Genomic DNA, 16,515 nt, shown 5'->3' on the forward strand with positions numbered 1-16,515 from the left:
CGCGCCTTCAGATCCTCCTTCACGCTTCGACAAGAAGCAAAATATTAAGCAATCGTTCCGACGGAGCTAAATTACTACAGGATAAAGAACGAATAGGAAATTTGGATTTCGAAACAAAAAAGAGAGGGGTGCAACACGAGGACTTCCCAGGGGGTCACCCATCCTAGTACTACTCTCGCCCAAGCACGCTTAACTTCGGAGTTCTGATGGGATCCGGTGCATTAGTGCTGGTATGATCGCACCCGCCATGTTCCTTTCGCTTTATTCTTTTAAACTACCCCGTCCTGCGAAGCAGTGTGGCTTTTCTAGACCGAAATTCATTTTAAGCGTCAATTCAAGCATTTTCCTCTTATCCTTTTATTTATTTACTTTATATTTTTTTTTGTTATTGATTTGCACCCTGTTTTTTTCCCTCATCCCGCAACTCTAAATTATCATGAAATCAATCCTTCACGCTTGCAGTTAGGGGTGGCAATTCGGGTCCAAATCAGGTTGGCGGGTCGGGTTCGGGTCAACAGACCCGCCAGAAAATCTGTTGACCCGAACCCCGACCCGCCAACCCGTGACGGGTCAGGTATGCTGACCCGAACCCGAAAATTTCAGGTTTACGGGGCGGCGGGTCGACCCGAAATGACCCGAAACTTAATTTTAATTTATTAATTTATCACTGTAATTTCTAATAAAATCAATTTCTCACAAAACTAATTACATAATCAAGTAATAAAAATTTAAATAAATGATTCCAAATCAAATCTAAAATAAATTAAACACCGTAAAAGTGTTTTATCCCAAGCAAAATATAAAATAAATTAAAACAATACAAAAGTGAAAAATAATATAATATATTATTTGTCCAAGTATAATAATTTCAACTTCACACAAATTAAATAAATTCGTTTAGGATTAAGTAATTAATGCCTTTGAAAAAAAGAATAACTTAGTTTAGTTAGATAAAATTATTTTTATGTTTATTAAATTATTTTTAATTCGTAAACGGGTCATATCAGGTCACCACGGGTTGACCCGAAATCGACCGGTTTTCTTTTCGGGTTCATCGGGTCCAACCCGATTCTGACCCGAATTCCCGAAACCTCAACCCAAACCCATTAATTTCGTGTTAGGTTCGTGTCGTGTTTTCAGGTCGTGTCGAAAATTGCCACCCCTAGTTGCGGTGATACATTTGCGCCGACAAATTTGAGCGACGATCCGGGCTTTGATCGAGCCGTACCGTTCCTGATTTGTCTCGCGCCTTCAGATCCTCCTTCACGCTTCGACAAGAAGCAAAATATTAAGCAATCGTTCCGACGGAGCTAAATTACTACAGGATAAAGAACGAATAGGAAATTTGGATTTCGAAACAAAAAAGAGAGGGGTGCAACACGAGGACTTCCCAGGGGGTCACCCATCCTAGTACTACTCTCGCCCAAGCACGCTTAACTTCGGAGTTCTGATGGGATCCGGTGCATTAGTGCTGGTATGATCGCACCCGCCATGTTCCTTTCGCTTTATTCTTTTAAACTACCCCGTCCTGCGAAGCAGTGTGGCTTTTCTAGACCGAAATTCATTTTAAGCGTCAATTCAAGCATTTTCCTCTTATCCTTTTATTTATTTACTTTATATTTTTTTTTGTTATTGATTTGCACCCTGTTTTTTTCCCTCATCCCGCAACTCTAAATTATCATGAAATCAATCCTTCACGCTTGCAGTTAGGGGTGGCAATTCGGGTCCAAATCAGGTTGGCGGGTCGGGTTCGGGTCAACAGACCCGCCAGAAAATCTGTTGACCCGAACCCCGACCCGCCAACCCGTGACGGGTCAGGTATGCTGACCCGAACCCGAAAATTTCAGGTTTACGGGGCGGCGGGTCGACCCGAAATGACCCGAAACTTAATTTTAATTTATTAATTTATCACTGTAATTTCTAATAAAATCAATTTCTCACAAAACTAATTACATAATCAAGTAATAAAAATTTAAATAAATGATTCCAAATCAAATCTAAAATAAATTAAACACCGTAAAAGTGTTTTATCCCAAGCAAAATATAAAATAAATTAAAACAATACAAAAGTGAAAAATAATATAATATATTATTTGTCCAAGTATAATAATTTCAACTTCACACAAATTAAATAAATTCGTTTAGGATTAAGTAATTAATGCCTTTGAAAAAAAGAATAACTTAGTTTAGTTAGATAAAATTATTTTTATGTTTATTAAATTATTTTTAATTCGTAAACGGGTCATATCGGGTCATATCAGGTCACCACGGGTTGACCCGAAATCGACCGGTTTTCTTTTCGGGTTCATCGGGTCCAACCCGATTCTGACCCGAATTCCCGAAACCTCAACCCAAACCCATTAATTTCGTGTTAGGTTCGTGTCGTGTTTTCAGGTCGTGTCGAAAATTGCCACCCCTAGTTGCGGTGATACATTTGCGCCGACAAATTTGAGCGACGATCCGGGCTTTGATCGAGCCGTACCGTTCCTGATTTGTCTCGCGCCTTCAGATCCTCCTTCACGCTTCGACAAGAAGCAAAATATTAAGCAATCGTTCCGACGGAGCTAAATTACTACAGGATAAAGAACGAATAGGAAATTTGGATTTCGAAACAAAAAAGAGAGGGGTGCAACACGAGGACTTCCCAGGGGGTCACCCATCCTAGTACTACTCTCGCCCAAGCACGCTTAACTTCGGAGTTCTGATGGGATCCGGTGCATTAGTGCTGGTATGATCGCACCCGCCATGTTCCTTTCGCTTTATTCTTTTAAACTACCCCGTCCTGCGAAGCAGTGTGGCTTTTCTAGACCGAAATTCATTTTAAGCGTCAATTCAAGCATTTTCCTCTTATCCTTTTATTTATTTACTTTATATTTTTTTTTGTTATTGATTTGCACCCTGTTTTTTTCCCTCATCCCGCAACTCTAAATTATCATGAAATCAATCCTTCACGCTTGCAGTTAGGGGTGGCAATTCGGGTCCAAATCAGGTTGGCGGGTCGGTTCGGGTCAACAGACCCGCCAGAAAATCTGTTGACCCGAACCCCGACCCGCCAACCCGTGACGGGTCAGGTATGCTGACCCGAACCCGAAAATTTCAGGTTTACGGGGCGGCGGGTCGACCCGAAATGACCCGAAACTTAATTTTAATTTATTAATTTATCACTGTAATTTCTAATAAAATCAATTTCTCACAAAACTAATTACATAATCAAGTAATAAAAATTTAAATAAATGATTCCAAATCAAATCTAAAAAATTAAACACCGTAAAAGTGTTTTATCCCAAGCAAAATATAAAATAAATTAAAACAATACAAAAGTGAAAAATAATATAATATATTATTTGTCCAAGTATAATAATTTCAACTTCACACAAATTAAATAAATTCGTTTAGGATTAAGTAATTAATGCCTTTGAAAAAAAGAATAACTTAGTTTAGTTAGATAAAATTATTTTTATGTTTATTAAATTATTTTTAATTCGTAAACGGGTCATATCAGGTCACCACGGGTTGACCCGAAATCGACCGGTTTTCTTTTCGGGTTCATCGGGTCCAACCCGATTCTGACCCGAATTCCCGAAACCTCAACCCAAACCCATTAATTTCGTGTTAGGTTCGTGTCGTGTTTTCAGGTCGTGTCGAAAATTGCCACCCCTAGTTGCGGTGATACATTTGCGCCGACAAATTTGAGCGACGATCCGGGCTTTGATCGAGCCGTACCGTTCCTGATTTGTCTCGCGCCTTCAGATCCTCCTTCACGCTTCGACAAGAAGCAAAATATTAAGCAATCGTTCCGACGGAGCTAAATTACTACAGGATAAAGAACGAATAGGAAATTTGGATTTCGAAACAAAAAAGAGAGGGGTGCAACACGAGGACTTCCCAGGGGGTCACCCATCCTAGTACTACTCTCGCCCAAGCACGCTTAACTTCGGAGTTCTGATGGGATCCGGTGCATTAGTGCTGGTATGATCGCACCCGCCATGTTCCTTTCGCTTTATTCTTTTAAACTACCCCGTCCTGCGAAGCAGTGTGGCTTTTCTAGACCGAAATTCATTTTAAGCGTCAATTCAAGCATTTTCCTCTTATCCTTTTATTTATTTACTTTATATTTTTTTTTGTTATTGATTTGCACCCTGTTTTTTTCCCTCATCCCGCAACTCTAAATTATCATGAAATCAATCCTTCACGCTTGCAGTTAGGGGTGGCAATTCGGGTCCAAATCAGGTTGGCGGGTCGGGTTCGGGTCAACAGACCCGCCAGAAAATCTGTTGACCCGAACCCCGACCCGCCAACCCGTGACGGGTCAGGTATGCTGACCCGAACCCGAAAATTTCAGGTTTACGGGGCGGCGGGTCGACCCGAAATGACCCGAAACTTAATTTTAATTTATTAATTTATCACTGTAATTTCTAATAAAATCAATTTCTCACAAAACTAATTACATAATCAAGTAATAAAAATTTAAATAAATGATTCCAAATCAAATCTAAAAAATTAAACACCGTAAAAGTGTTTTATCCCAAGCAAAATATAAAATAAATTAAAACAATACAAAAGTGAAAAATAATATAATATATTATTTGTCCAAGTATAATAATTTCAACTTCACACAAATTAAATAAATTCGTTTAGGATTAAGTAATTAATGCCTTTGAAAAAAAGAATAACTTAGTTTAGTTAGATAAAATTATTTTTATGTTTATTAAATTATTTTTAATTCGTAAACGGGTCATATCAGGTCACCACGGGTTGACCCGAAATCGACCGGTTTTCTTTTCGGGTTCATCGGGTCCAACCCGATTCTGACCCGAATTCCCGAAACCTCAACCCAAACCCATTAATTTCGTGTTAGGTTCGTGTCGTGTTTTCAGGTCGTGTCGAAAATTGCCACCCCTAGTTGCGGTGATACATTTGCGCCGACAAATTTGAGCGACGATCCGGGCTTTGATCGAGCCGTACCGTTCCTGATTTGTCTCGCGCCTTCAGATCCTCCTTCACGCTTCGACAAGAAGCAAAATATTAAGCAATCGTTCCGACGGAGCTAAATTACTACAGGATAAAGAACGAATAGGAAATTTGGATTTCGAAACAAAAAAGAGAGGGGTGCAACACGAGGACTTCCCAGGGGGTCACCCATCCTAGTACTACTCTCGCCCAAGCACGCTTAACTTCGGAGTTCTGATGGGATCCGGTGCATTAGTGCTGGTATGATCGCACCCGCCATGTTCCTTTCGCTTTATTCTTTTAAACTACCCCGTCCTGCGAAGCAGTGTGGCTTTTCTAGACCGAAATTCATTTTAAGCGTCAATTCAAGCATTTTCCTCTTATCCTTTTATTTATTTACTTTATATTTTTTTTTGTTATTGATTTGCACCCTGTTTTTTTCCCTCATCCCGCAACTCTAAATTATCATGAAATCAATCCTTCACGCTTGCAGTTAGGGGTGGCAATTCGGGTCCAAATCAGGTTGGCGGGTCGGGTTCGGGTCAACAGACCCGCCAGAAAATCTGTTGACCCGAACCCCGACCCGCCAACCCGTGACGGGTCAGGTATGCTGACCCGAACCCGAAAATTTCAGGTTTACGGGGCGGCGGGTCGACCCGAAATGACCCGAAACTTAATTTTAATTTATTAATTTATCACTGTAATTTCTAATAAAATCAATTTCTCACAAAACTAATTACATAATCAAGTAATAAAAATTTAAATAAATGATTCCAAATCAAATCTAAAATAAATTAAACACCGTAAAAGTGTTTTATCCCAAGCAAAATATAAAATAAATTAAAACAATACAAAAGTGAAAAATAATATAATATATTATTTGTCCAAGTATAATAATTTCAACTTCACACAAATTAAATAAATTCGTTTAGGATTAAGTAATTAATGCCTTTGAAAAAAAGAATAACTTAGTTTAGTTAGATAAAATTATTTTTATGTTTATTAAATTATTTTTAATTCGTAAACGGGTCATATCAGGTCACCACGGGTTGACCCGAAATCGACCGGTTTTCTTTTCGGGTTCATCGGGTCCAACCCGATTCTGACCCGAATTCCCGAAACCTCAACCCAAACCCATTAATTTCGTGTTAGGTTCGTGTCGTGTTTTCAGGTCGTGTCGAAAATTGCCACCCCTAGTTGCGGTGATACATTTGCGCCGACAAATTTGAGCGACGATCCGGGCTTTGATCGAGCCGTACCGTTCCTGATTTGTCTCGCGCCTTCAGATCCTCCTTCACGCTTCGACAAGAAGCAAAATATTAAGCAATCGTTCCGACGGAGCTAAATTACTACAGGATAAAGAACGAATAGGAAATTTGGATTTCGAAACAAAAAAGAAAGGGGTGCAACACGAGGACTTCCCAGGGGGTCACCCATCCTAGTACTACTCTCGCCCAAGCACGCTTAACTTCGGAGTTCTGATGGGATCCGGTGCATTAGTGCTGGTATGATCGCACCCGCCATGTTCCTTTCGCTTTATTCTTATAAACTACCCCGTCCTGCGAAGCAGTGTGGCTTTTCTAGACCGAAATTCATTTTAAGCGTCAATTCAAGCATTTTCCTCTTATCCTTTTATTTATTTACTTTATATTTTTTTTTGTTATTGATTTGCACCCTGTTTTTTTCCCTCATCCCGCAACTCTAAATTATCATGAAATCAATCCTTCACGCTTGCGGTTAGGGGTGGCAATTCGGGTCCAAATCAGGTTGGCGGGTCGGGTTCGGGTCAACAGACCCGCCAGAAAATCTGTTGACCCGAACCCCGACCCGCCAACCCGTGACGGGTCAGGTATGCTGACCCGAACCCGAAAATTTCAGGTTTACGGGGCGGCGGGTCGACCCGAAATGACCCGAAACTTAATTTTAATTTATTAATTTATCACTGTAATTTCTAATAAAATCAATTTCTCACAAAACTAATTACATAATCAAGTAATAAAAATTTAAATAAATGATTCCAAATCAAATCTAAAATAAATTAAACACCGTAAAAGTGTTTTATCCCAAGCAAAATATAAAATAAATTAAAACAATACAAAAGTGAAAAATAATATAATATATTATTTGTCCAAGTATAATAATTTCAACTTCACACAAATTAAATAAATTCGTTTAGGATTAAGTAATTAATGCCTTTGAAAAAAAGAATAACTTAGTTTAGTTAGATAAAATTATTTTTATGTTTATTAAATTATTTTTAATTCGTAAACGGGTCATATCAGGTCACCACGGGTTGACCCGAAATCGACCGGTTTTCTTTTCGGGTTCATCGGGTCCAACCCGATTCTGACCCGAATTCCCGAAACCTCAACCCAAACCCATTAATTTCGTGTTAGGTTCGTGTCGTGTTTTCAGGTCGTGTCGAAAATTGCCACCCCTAGTTGCGGTGATACATTTGCGCCGACAAATTTGAGCGACGATCCGGGCTTTGATCGAGCCGTACCGTTCCTGATTTGTCTCGCGCCTTCAGATCCTCCTTCACGCTTCGACAAGAAGCAAAATATTAAGCAATCGTTCCGACGGAGCTAAATTACTACAGGATAAAGAACGAATAGGAAATTTGGATTTCGAAACAAAAAAGAGAGGGGTGCAACACGAGGACTTCCCAGGGGGTCACCCATCCTAGTACTACTCTCGCCCAAGCACGCTTAACTTCGGAGTTCTGATGGGATCCGGTGCATTAGTGCTGGTATGATCGCACCCGCCATGTTCCTTTCGCTTTATTCTTTTAAACTACCCCGTCCTGCGAAGCAGTGTGGCTTTTCTAGACCGAAATTCATTTTAAGCGTCAATTCAAGCATTTTCCTCTTATCCTTTTATTTATTTACTTTATATTTTTTTTTGTTATTGATTTGCACCCTGTTTTTTTCCCTCATCCCGCAACTCTAAATTATCATGAAATCAATCCTTCACGCTTGCAGTTAGGGGTGGCAATTCGGGTCCAAATCAGGTTGGCGGGTCGGGTTCGGGTCAACAGACCCGCCAGAAAATCTGTTGACCCGAACCCCGACCCGCCAACCCGTGACGGGTCAGGTATGCTGACCCGAACCCGAAAATTTCAGGTTTACGGGGCGGCGGGTCGACCCGAAATGACCCGAAACTTAATTTTAATTTATTAATTTATCACTGTAATTTCTAATAAAATCAATTTCTCACAAAACTAATTACATAATCAAGTAATAAAAATTTAAATAAATGATTCCAAATCAAATCTAAAATAAATTAAACACCGTAAAAGTGTTTTATCCCAAGCAAAATATAAAATAAATTAAAACAATACAAAAGTGAAAAATAATATAATATATTATTTGTCCAAGTATAATAATTTCAACTTCACACAAATTAAATAAATTCGTTTAGGATTAAGTAATTAATGCCTTTGAAAAAAAGAATAACTTAGTTTAGTTAGATAAATTTATTTTTATGTTTATTAAATTATTTTTAATTCGTAAACGGGTCATATCAGGTCACCACGGGTTGACCCGAAATCGACCGGTTTTCTTTTCGGGTTCATCGGGTCCAACCCGATTCTGACCCGAATTCCCGAAACCTCAACCCAAACCCATTAATTTCGTGTTAGGTTCGTGTCGTGTTTTCAGGTCGTGTCGAAAATTGCCACCCCTAGTTGCGGTGATACATTTGCGCCGACAAATTTGAGCGACGATCCGGGCTTTGATCGAGCCGTACCGTTCCTGATTTGTCTCGCGCCTTCAGATCCTCCTTCACGCTTCGACAAGAAGCAAAATATTAAGCAATCGTTCCGACGGAGCTAAATTACTACAGGATAAAGAACGAATAGGAAATTTGGATTTCGAAACAAAAAAGAGAGGGGTGCAACACGAGGACTTCCCAGGGGGTCACCCATCCTAGTACTACTCTCGCCCAAGCACGCTTAACTTCGGAGTTCTGATGGGATCCGGTGCATTAGTGCTGGTATGATCGCACCCGCCATGTTCCTTTCGCTTTATTCTTTTAAACTACCCCGTCCTGCGAAGCAGTGTGGCTTTTCTAGACCGAAATTCATTTTAAGCGTCAATTCAAGCATTTTCCTCTTATCCTTTTATTTATTTACTTTATATTTTTTTTTGTTATTGATTTGCACCCTGTTTTTTTCCCTCATCCCGCAACTCTAAATTATCATGAAATCAATCCTTCACGCTTGCAGTTAGGGGTGGCAATTCGGGTCCAAATCAGGTTGGCGGGTCGGGTTCGGGTCAACAGACCCGCCAGAAAATCCGTTGACCCGAACCCCGACCCGCCAACCCGTGACGGGTCAGGTATGCTGACCCGAACCCGAAAATTTCAGGTTTACGGGGCGGCGGGTCGACCCGAAATGACCCGAAACTTAATTTTAATTTATTAATTTATCACTGTAATTTCTAATAAAATCAATTTCTCACAAAACTAATTACATAATCAAGTAATAAAAATTTAAATAAATGATTCCAAATCAAATCTAAAATAAATTAAACACCGTAAAAGTGTTTTATCCCAAGCAAAATATAAAATAAATTAAAACAATACAAAAGTGAAAAATAATATAATATATTATTTGTCCAAGTATAATAATTTCAACTTCACACAAATTAAATAAATTCGTTTAGGATTAAGTAATTAATGCCTTTGAAAAAAAGAATAACTTAGTTTAGTTAGATAAATTTATTTTTATGTTTATTAAATTATTTTTAATTCGTAAACGGGTCATATCAGGTCACCACGGGTTGACCCGAAATCGACCGGTTTTCTTTTCGGGTTCATCGGGTCCAACCCGATTCTGACCCGAATTCCCGAAACCTCAACCCAAACCCATTAATTTCGTGTTAGGTTCGTGTCGTGTTTTCAGGTCGTGTCGAAAATTGCCACCCCTAGTTGCGGTGATACATTTGCGCCGACAAATTTGAGCGACGATCCGGGCTTTGATCGAGCCGTACCGTTCCTGATTTGTCTCGCGCCTTCAGATCCTCCTTCACGCTTCGACAAGAAGCAAAATATTAAGCAATCGTTCCGACGGAGCTAAATTACTACAGGATAAAGAACGAATAGGAAATTTGGATTTCGAAACAAAAAAGAGAGGGGTGCAACACGAGGACTTCCCAGGGGGTCACCCATCCTAGTACTACTCTCGCCCAAGCACGCTTAACTTCGGAGTTCTGATGGGATCCGGTGCATTAGTGCTGGTATGATCGCACCCGCCATGTTCCTTTCGCTTTATTCTTTTAAACTACCCCGTCCTGCGAAGCAGTGTGGCTTTTCTAGACCGAAATTCATTTTAAGCGTCAATTCAAGCATTTTCCTCTTATCCTTTTATTTATTTACTTTATATTTTTTTTTGTTATTGATTTGCACCCTGTTTTTTTCCCTCATCCCGCAACTCTAAATTATCATGAAATCAATCCTTCACGCTTGCAGTTAGGGGTGGCAATTCGGGTCCAAATCAGGTTGGCGGGTCGGGTTCGGGTCAACAGACCCGCCAGAAAATCCGTTGACCCGAACCCCGACCCGCCAACCCGTGACGGGTCAGGTATGCTGACCCGAACCCGAAAATTTCAGGTTTACGGGGCGGCGGGTCGACCCGAAATGACCCGAAACTTAATTTTAATTTATTAATTTATCACTGTAATTTCTAATAAAATCAATTTCTCACAAAACTAATTACATAATCAAGTAATAAAAATTTAAATAAATGATTCCAAATCAAATCTAAAATAAATTAAACACCGTAAAAGTGTTTTATCCCAAGCAAAATATAAAATAAATTAAAACAATACAAAAGTGAAAAATAATATAATATATTATTTGTCCAAGTATAATAATTTCAACTTCACACAAATTAAATAAATTCGTTTAGGATTAAGTAATTAATGCCTTTGAAAAAAAGAATAACTTAGTTTAGTTAGATAAAATTATTTTTATGTTTATTAAATTATTTTTAATTCGTAAACGGGTCATATCAGGTCACCACGGGTTGACCCGAAATCGACCGGTTTTCTTTTCGGGTTCATCGGGTCCAACCCGATTCTGACCCGAATTCCCGAAACCTCAACCCAAACCCATTAATTTCGTGTTAGGTTCGTGTCGTGTTTTCAGGTCGTGTCGAAAATTGCCACCCCTAGTTGCGGTGATACATTTGCGCCGACAAATTTGAGCGACGATCCGGGCTTTGATCGAGCCGTACCGTTCCTGATTTGTCTCGCGCCTTCAGATCCTCCTTCACGCTTCGACAAGAAGCAAAATATTAAGCAATCGTTCCGACGGAGCTAAATTACTACAGGATAAAGAACGAATAGGAAATTTGGATTTCGAAACAAAAAAGAGAGGGGTGCAACACGAGGACTTCCCAGGGGGTCACCCATCCTAGTACTACTCTCGCCCAAGCACGCTTAACTTCGGAGTTCTGATGGGATCCGGTGCATTAGTGCTGGTATGATCGCACCCGCCATGTTCCTTTCGCTTTATTCTTTTAAACTACCCCGTCCTGCGAAGCAGTGTGGCTTTTCTAGACCGAAATTCATTTTAAGCGTCAATTCAAGCATTTTCCTCTTATCCTTTTATTTATTTACTTTATATTTTTTTTTGTTATTGATTTGCACCCTGTTTTTTTCCCTCATCCCGCAACTCTAAATTATCATGAAATCAATCCTTCACGCTTGCAGTTAGGGGTGGCAATTCGGGTCCAAATCAGGTTGGCGGGTCGGGTTCGGGTCAACAGACCCGCCAGAAAATCTGTTGACCCGAACCCCGACCCGCCAACCCGTGACGGGTCAGGTATGCTGACCCGAACCCGAAAATTTCAGGTTTACGGGGCGGCGGGTCGACCCGAAATGACCCGAAACTTAATTTTAATTTATTAATTTATCACTGTAATTTCTAATAAAATCAATTTCTCACAAAACTAATTACATAATCAAGTAATAAAAATTTAAATAAATGATTCCAAATCAAATCTAAAATAAATTAAACACCGTAAAAGTGTTTTATCCCAAGCAAAATATAAAATAAATTAAAACAATACAAAAGTGAAAAATAATATAATATATTATTTGTCCAAGTATAATAATTTCAACTTCACACAAATTAAATAAATTCGTTTAGGATTAAGTAATTAATGCCTTTGAAAAAAAGAATAACTTAGTTTAGTTAGATAAATTTATTTTTATGTTTATTAAATTATTTTTAATTCGTAAACGGGTCATATCAGGTCACCACGGGTTGACCCGAAATCGACCGGTTTTCTTTTCGGGTTCATCGGGTCCAACCCGATTCTGACCCGAATTCCCGAAACCTCAACCCAAACCCATTAATTTCGTGTTAGGTTCGTGTCGTGTTTTCAGGTCGTGTCGAAAATTGCCACCCCTAGTTGCGGTGATACATTTGCGCCGACAAATTTGAGCGACGATCCGGGCTTTGATCGAGCCGTACCGTTCCTGATTTGTCTCGCGCCTTCAGATCCTCCTTCACGCTTCGACAAGAAGCAAAATATTAAGCAATCGTTCCGACGGAGCTAAATTACTACAGGATAAAGAACGAATAGGAAATTTGGATTTCGAAACAAAAAAGAGAGGGGTGCAACACGAGGACTTCCCAGGGGGTCACCCATCCTAGTACTACTCTCGCCCAAGCACGCTTAACTTCGGAGTTCTGATGGGATCCGGTGCATTAGTGCTGGTATGATCGCACCCGCCATGTTCCTTTCGCTTTATTCTTTTAAACTACCCCGTCCTGCGAAGCAGTGTGGCTTTTCTAGACCGAAATTCATTTTAAGCGTCAATTCAAGCATTTTCCTCTTATCCTTTTATTTATTTACTTTATATTTTTTTTTGTTATTGATTTGCACCCTGTTTTTTTCCCTCATCCCGCAACTCTAAATTATCATGAAATCAATCCTTCACGCTTGCAGTTAGGGGTGGCAATTCGGGTCCAAATCAGGTTGGCGGGTCGGGTTCGGGTCAACAGACCCGCCAGAAAATCTGTTGACCCGAACCCCGACCCGCCAACCCGTGACGGGTCAGGTATGCTGACCCGAACCCGAAAATTTCAGGTTTACGGGGCGGCGGGTCGACCCGAAATGACCCGAAACTTAATTTTAATTTATTAATTTATCACTGTAATTTCTAATAAAATCAATTTCTCACAAAACTAATTACATAATCAAGTAATAAAAATTTAAATAAATGATTCCAAATCAAATCTAAAATAAATTAAACACCGTAAAAGTGTTTTATCCCAAGCAAAATATAAAATAAATTAAAACAATACAAAAGTGAAAAATAATATAATATATTATTTGTCCAAGTATAATAATTTCAACTTCACACAAATTAAATAAATTCGTTTAGGATTAAGTAATTAATGCCTTTGAAAAAAAGAATAACTTAGTTTAGTTAGATAAAATTATTTTTATGTTTATTAAATTATTTTTAATTCGTAAACGGGTCATATCGGGTCATATCAGGTCACCACGGGTTGACCCGAAATCGACCGGTTTTCTTTTCGGGTTCATCGGGTCCAACCCGATTCTGACCCGAATTCCCGAAACCTCAACCCAAACCCATTAATTTCGTGTTAGGTTCGTGTCGTGTTTTCAAGTCGTGTCGAAAATTGCCACCCCTAGTTGCGGTGATACATTTGCGCCGACAAATTTGAGCGACGATCCGGGCTTTGATCGAGCCGTACCGTTCCTGATTTGTCTCGCGCCTTCAGATCCTCCTTCACGCTTCGACAAGAAGCAAAATATTAAGCAATCGTTCCGACGGAGCTAAATTACTACAGGATAAAGAACGAATAGGAAATTTGGATTTCGAAACAAAAAAGAGAGGGGTGCAACACGAGGACTTCCCAGGGGGTCACCCATCCTAGTACTACTCTCGCCCAAGCACGCTTAACTTCGGAGTTCTGATGGGATCCGGTGCATTAGTGCTGGTATGATCGCACCCGCCATGTTCCTTTCGCTTTATTCTTTTAAACTACCCCGTCCTGCGAAGCAGTGTGGCTTTTCTAGACCGAAATTCATTTTAAGCGTCAATTCAAGCATTTTCCTCTTATCCTTTTATTTATTTACTTTATATTTTTTTTTGTTATTGATTTGCACCCTGTTTTTTTCCCTCATCCCGCAACTCTAAATTATCATGAAATCAATCCTTCACGCTTGCAGTTAGGGGTGGCAATTCGGGTCCAAATCAGGTTGGCGGGTCGGGTTCGGGTCAACAGACCCGCCAGAAAATCTGTTGACCCGAACCCCGACCCGCCAACCCGTGACGGGTCAGGTATGCTGACCCGAACCCGAAAATTTCAGGTTTACGGGGCGGCGGGTCGACCCGAAATGACCCGAAACTTAATTTTAATTTATTAATTTATCACTGTAATTTCTAATAAAATCAATTTCTCACAAAACTAATTACATAATCAAGTAATAAAAATTTAAATAAATGATTCCAAATCAAATCTAAAATAAATTAAACACCGTAAAAGTGTTTTATCCCAAGCAAAATATAAAATAAATTAAAACAATACAAAAGTGAAAAATAATATAATATATTATTTGTCCAAGTATAATAATTTCAACTTCACACAAATTAAATAAATTCGTTTAGGATTAAGTAATTAATGCCTTTGAAAAAAAGAATAACTTAGTTTAGTTAGATAAAATTATTTTTATGTTTATTAAATTATTTTTAATTCGTAAACGGGTCATATCGGGTCATATCAGGTCACCACGGGTTGACCCGAAATCGACCGGTTTTCTTTTCGGGTTCATCGGGTCCAACCCGATTCTGACCCGAATTCCCGAAACCTCAACCCAAACCCATTAATTTCGTGTTAGGTTCGTGTCGTGTTTTCAGGTCGTGTCGAAAATTGCCACCCCTAGTTGCGGTGATACATTTGCGCCGACAAATTTGAGCGACGATCCGGGCTTTGATCGAGCCGTACCGTTCCTGATTTGTCTCGCGCCTTCAGATCCTCCTTCACGCTTCGACAAGAAGCAAAATATTAAGCAATCGTTCCGACGGAGCTAAATTACTACAGGATAAAGAACGAATAGGAAATTTGGATTTCGAAACAAAAAAGAGAGGGGTGCAACACGAGGACTTCCCAGGGGGTCACCCATCCTAGTACTACTCTCGCCCAAGCACGCTTAACTTCGGAGTTCTGATGGGATCCGGTGCATTAGTGCTGGTATGATCGCACCCGCCATGTTCCTTTCGCTTTATTCTTTTAAACTACCCCGTCCTGCGAAGCAGTGTGGCTTTTCTAGACCGAAATTCATTTTAAGCGTCAATTCAAGCATTTTCCTCTTATCCTTTTATTTATTTACTTTATATTTTTTTTTGTTATTGATTTGCACCCTGTTTTTTTCCCTCATCCCGCAACTCTAAATTATCATGAAATCAATCCTTCACGCTTGCAGTTAGGGGTGGCAATTCGGGTCCAAATCAGGTTGGCGGGTCGGGTTCGGGTCAACAGACCCGCCAGAAAATCTGTTGACCCGAACCCCGACCCGCCAACCCGTGACGGGTCAGGTATGCTGACCCGAACCCGAAAATTTCAGGTTTACGGGGCGGCGGGTCGACCCGAAATGACCCGAAACTTAATTTTAATTTATTAATTTATCACTGTAATTTCTAATAAAATCAATTTCTCACAAAACTAATTACATAATCAAGTAATAAAAATTTAAATAAATGATTCCAAATCAAATCTAAAATAAATTAAACACCGTAAAAGTGTTTTATCCCAAGCAAAATATAAAATAAATTAAAACAATACAAAAGTGAAAAATAATATAATATATTATTTGTCCAAGTATAATAATTTCAACTTCACACAAATTAAATAAATTCGTTTAGGATTAAGTAATTAATGCCTTTGAAAAAAAGAATAACTTAGTTTAGTTAGATAAAATTATTTTTATGTTTATTAAATTATTTTTAATTCGTAAACGGGTCATATCGGGTCATATCAGGTCACCACGGGTTGACCCGAAATCGACCGGTTTTCTTTTCGGGTTCATCGGGTCCAACCCGATTCTGACCCGAATTCCCGAAACCTCAACCCAAACCCATTAATTTCGTGTTAGGTTCGTGTCGTGTTTTCAGGTCGTGTCGAAAATTGCCACCCCTAGTTGCGGTGATACATTTGCGCCGACAAATTTGAGCGACGATCCGGGCTTTGATCGAGCCGTACCGTTCCTGATTTGTCTCGCGCCTTCAGATCCTCCTTCACGCTTCGACAAGAAGCAAAATATTAAGCAATCGTTCCGACGGAGCTAAATTACTACAGGATAAAGAACGAATAGGAAATTTGGATTTCGAAACAAAAAAGAGAGGGGTGCAACACGAGGACTTCCCAGGGGGTCACCCATCCTAGTACTACTCTCGCCCAAGCACGCTTAACTTCGGAGTTCTGATGGGATCCGGTGCATTAGTGCTGGTATGATCGCACCCGCCATGTTCCTTTCGCTTTATTCTTTTAAACTACCCCGTCCTGCGAAGCAGTGTGGCTTTTCTA

General features: G+C 39.6%; 14 non-coding genes across 14 annotated transcripts; all 14 read right to left on the bottom strand.

Moving 5' to 3' along the window:
• Nucleotides 1-125: 125 nt before the first annotated feature.
• Nucleotides 126-244, bottom strand: LOC140029629 (5S ribosomal RNA). Its single transcript, XR_011833535.1, has one exon. It is a non-coding gene; the product is annotated as a 5S ribosomal RNA (ribosomal RNA).
• Nucleotides 245-1,369: 1,125 nt separating this feature from the next.
• Nucleotides 1,370-1,488, bottom strand: LOC140029640 (5S ribosomal RNA). The gene has a single exon (XR_011833546.1). It is a non-coding gene; the product is annotated as a 5S ribosomal RNA (ribosomal RNA).
• A 1,135-nt stretch (nt 1,489-2,623) lies between these two features.
• On the bottom strand, nt 2,624-2,742 carry LOC140029651 (5S ribosomal RNA). The gene has a single exon (XR_011833557.1). It is a non-coding gene; the product is annotated as a 5S ribosomal RNA (ribosomal RNA).
• Nucleotides 2,743-3,864: 1,122 nt separating this feature from the next.
• Nucleotides 3,865-3,983, bottom strand: LOC140029662 (5S ribosomal RNA). Its single transcript, XR_011833570.1, has one exon. It is a non-coding gene; the product is annotated as a 5S ribosomal RNA (ribosomal RNA).
• Nucleotides 3,984-5,106: 1,123 nt separating this feature from the next.
• LOC140029673 (5S ribosomal RNA) lies at nt 5,107-5,225 on the bottom strand. Its single transcript, XR_011833584.1, has one exon. It is a non-coding gene; the product is annotated as a 5S ribosomal RNA (ribosomal RNA).
• A 1,125-nt stretch (nt 5,226-6,350) lies between these two features.
• LOC140029685 (5S ribosomal RNA) lies at nt 6,351-6,469 on the bottom strand. Its single transcript, XR_011833598.1, has one exon. It is a non-coding gene; the product is annotated as a 5S ribosomal RNA (ribosomal RNA).
• A 1,125-nt stretch (nt 6,470-7,594) lies between these two features.
• Nucleotides 7,595-7,713, bottom strand: LOC140029696 (5S ribosomal RNA). The gene has a single exon (XR_011833611.1). It is a non-coding gene; the product is annotated as a 5S ribosomal RNA (ribosomal RNA).
• Nucleotides 7,714-8,838: 1,125 nt separating this feature from the next.
• On the bottom strand, nt 8,839-8,957 carry LOC140029708 (5S ribosomal RNA). Its single transcript, XR_011833623.1, has one exon. It is a non-coding gene; the product is annotated as a 5S ribosomal RNA (ribosomal RNA).
• A 1,125-nt stretch (nt 8,958-10,082) lies between these two features.
• Nucleotides 10,083-10,201, bottom strand: LOC140029719 (5S ribosomal RNA). Its single transcript, XR_011833635.1, has one exon. It is a non-coding gene; the product is annotated as a 5S ribosomal RNA (ribosomal RNA).
• Nucleotides 10,202-11,326: 1,125 nt separating this feature from the next.
• Nucleotides 11,327-11,445, bottom strand: LOC140029731 (5S ribosomal RNA). The gene has a single exon (XR_011833646.1). It is a non-coding gene; the product is annotated as a 5S ribosomal RNA (ribosomal RNA).
• A 1,125-nt stretch (nt 11,446-12,570) lies between these two features.
• Nucleotides 12,571-12,689, bottom strand: LOC140029742 (5S ribosomal RNA). The gene has a single exon (XR_011833657.1). It is a non-coding gene; the product is annotated as a 5S ribosomal RNA (ribosomal RNA).
• Nucleotides 12,690-13,824: 1,135 nt separating this feature from the next.
• Nucleotides 13,825-13,943, bottom strand: LOC140029753 (5S ribosomal RNA). Its single transcript, XR_011833668.1, has one exon. It is a non-coding gene; the product is annotated as a 5S ribosomal RNA (ribosomal RNA).
• A 1,135-nt stretch (nt 13,944-15,078) lies between these two features.
• On the bottom strand, nt 15,079-15,197 carry LOC140029764 (5S ribosomal RNA). Its single transcript, XR_011833679.1, has one exon. It is a non-coding gene; the product is annotated as a 5S ribosomal RNA (ribosomal RNA).
• A 1,135-nt stretch (nt 15,198-16,332) lies between these two features.
• Nucleotides 16,333-16,451, bottom strand: LOC140029776 (5S ribosomal RNA). Its single transcript, XR_011833690.1, has one exon. It is a non-coding gene; the product is annotated as a 5S ribosomal RNA (ribosomal RNA).
• Nucleotides 16,452-16,515: the final 64 nt, after the last annotated feature.

This window comes from Coffea arabica, chromosome 11e (assembly GCF_036785885.1).
Source record: "Coffea arabica cultivar ET-39 chromosome 11e, Coffea Arabica ET-39 HiFi, whole genome shotgun sequence".
Classification (NCBI taxonomy): domain Eukaryota; kingdom Viridiplantae; phylum Streptophyta; class Magnoliopsida; order Gentianales; family Rubiaceae; genus Coffea; species Coffea arabica.